Below are 2,767 nucleotides of genomic sequence, written 5' to 3'. Positions count from 1 at the left end.
CCTGGGGGCTCTTGCTGCCCAATCTCCAATGGCCCTCTTCCTCTGTAATCACTGAGGCTGTTTTTAGAGGGGTACTTTCTTTCTAGAACACCCTAAATGAAGAGGCGGGATGAAGGAGGAGCCAGCCTCTTCCCACCTCTTCCTGTCTCCTGAGATCATACTCAGGCTGTAGCAGAGATGGGTGTACTATGCTAAGTGCCCCTTAGCCAATAGTAGCCATGCTGGCTGCCATCCACCAGTTCAGAACATCCCCTCCTGCAAGGCTGCCATGGAGACATCTGACCAAATGGACTTTTCATGGAGGAAAAAAAAAAAAAAACAGAGAGAACTTTGCTGATCAGTGACCCAGGCCAGGTCCTGATCACTTGTCACTTGCGTCCCTTTGTTTCAGCTGGAGATGGATTGCTGCTGTGCAGCCAGCAGCAAGAGCTCACCCCAGCACACAGTCTGCAGTGTTGTCATCCAGAAAGAGACTCAATAGCTCTAGATCAGATTATGCAGATGTGGGTCTCGGGCTGTTTGACTTGAGAATGGGAGCAAATCCTTGCATGTGCACAAGGAAGCACTGTAGTAACACTACCACCAGCCAGCAACCAGTAACGAGCTGATCACTTTGCCTTTTCCTTTCCTGCATACAATGAGGGAAATGGAAATACATACTGGCCAACAGAAGTCTCCACCAGCTCCCTGCAACACCCATTAGCAAGGAAAAGGGCCTCAGGAACTGGTTCCTGTTCCACATTGTTCATGTCTGGGTCTGAAGGGTCGAGGGTACAGAGATACAACCTTTTTTTCTGTTTTTGAACTTGAGGGTCAGGTTAAAACTCACAAATTAAACATGTGGGACATTTTCTAGCATTGATGACAACCTGTACGGAAGGGTAGACAATCGTGCTGTTTAACCAGCCTGGCCTCCAGAAAAGCACGGTCACCAAATAAACTGCCTGTTGGGAGTGGTACACAGATTGCATTAACTCACAAACTACATCTAAGACTTGTGTGAGACAGTTAGTTAGCCCAGGCTGAAATGTTCCAGGGACCGTCCTAATAATACAGACAGCTACAGTCCTGCGCCTGGAAGTATTTCCTAGAGCTCTTTAATAGTGCTGATGCAGTCTAAGCTTTCCATATCTGGGTCTCCACACGGTGTTACTCAAGCAGGCAGTTAGGATCTGTCTGTCAAAACCAGGTTCCAGGATGCCTAGAAATTTCCAACAGACTTGAGATCCCTGTTCCCAATGCTCCCCATACTCTTATTCCAGCGGAGGTTGGGAAGACTGATCTCCATTTTACCTCTATCACTGGACCACTCTAGACAAGCATCGTGCTGACTGTACATTATGCACAGGAGCTGTTAGGGGTAGCACTGCCTTTGTCTCAAGTAAATATTTCACTGCTCAACTGACTGACACAACTGGCCAGAGGCCAGATACCCCAACTGATTTCAGGAATCAGCTTCGAGTTGGCCTAAATCAGTGCTAGGCTCCTAGGCAAGGAAGACTGTACACCTTTTATTTCGAAGGGACACATTGTCCCCATTCTTGTCTCTTTGTGAAGGAAGGTCATGAGGCAGGCAAATGGCAGACAAACTTACAAATTTTTGCCTAAAACCTGTGATTTTCTTACAGAAGGCACCAGCCAGATCTGTCATAAATCAATAAACCACAGCCAGAGAGGTCCAGCTGCTGGCAGACTTCTGACAGGAGCTGTACCCCCCGGGGCCAGCACTGGGGAGATCTCTCTGACCCTGGCCCACGGTGCTCCTCCTACTGTGTTTGCCCAGGTGCGTTCTCTATTCCTTGCTTGGCTTCAGCAAACCTGGTTCTTGGTCACAGAAACCTACGTTTGAAGGATCTGCATCGGAGGCAGTGGCTGACAGCTGCACAGGTGTCATGGACCTGAACAAAGTCTCTGAAATAGAGAAAGCACAGCAAGGCTGCGCAGAGTTTCTAGTTCTGCAGTTTCTTTCTCTAAATGGACTCAGAGAAGGCCTTTGTGATAGAAGTGCTGAGCCAAGAGACCTGTGGGGAGCAAGGGATCTACCCCTCCTGAAAACACACTCTTCAGCTGGAGCGAAGGACACAGTACATACTGACAGTGCAAAGCCATAGAGATACCTGTTCTCCACAGGTAACTTGGATCAAAAATGAAAAGGAAGAAGAGGAGACTTAGTAAAAGTCACATCTATGATCATGGAAGATATCTTCCATGGTTCAGAGTGAGGACTAGGAGCAATGGCACCTTGGAAATCACTCCAACATTTTAGTATCTTTGAAGAAAACGAAAAGGCAATAGTATAAATGTTCTGTATGAGAAGAGTACTGGGGAAGCACTGATGTCTGCAGAGCACTTTGACAGGAGACTGCAGAGAGGAGGAAGTCATCGGTTTCTTTAAAGAATCACATCTGTTAGAGAACCTGTAGTGCAGAATAATTCATCAAAACAACCGAATCACTCTTCATTCTCCTCTAGATACTCATCACCAGCCTCATACAGGTCTAGGGCTTCCTCTGTTGTTGCCTTCTTTCCTTTCCAATCACAAACTTCATGCTCCTAATCACTGACATTTCCAGCTCACCTCTTACACACACTCTATAACAGCTGCGTAGCATCTTCAAAGACAACGAGATCTGATATCCTTGTGTTCCGATAGTGAGGTGAATACTTTTGCATTAAGGATATTTTGCCGTCCATGCAGGGTTCATAAAAAAATCTGTAAGGCCATAATGTTTCTGCAACCTGACCAGCACCCATAACATAATGGAAC

The sequence above is a fragment of the Strix uralensis genome, chromosome 5, assembly GCF_047716275.1.
Source record: "Strix uralensis isolate ZFMK-TIS-50842 chromosome 5, bStrUra1, whole genome shotgun sequence".
NCBI classification, from domain to species: Eukaryota; Metazoa; Chordata; class Aves; order Strigiformes; family Strigidae; genus Strix; species Strix uralensis.
The sequence above is the reverse complement of the archived record's forward strand: the minus strand, read 5'-3'. Positions refer to the sequence as shown.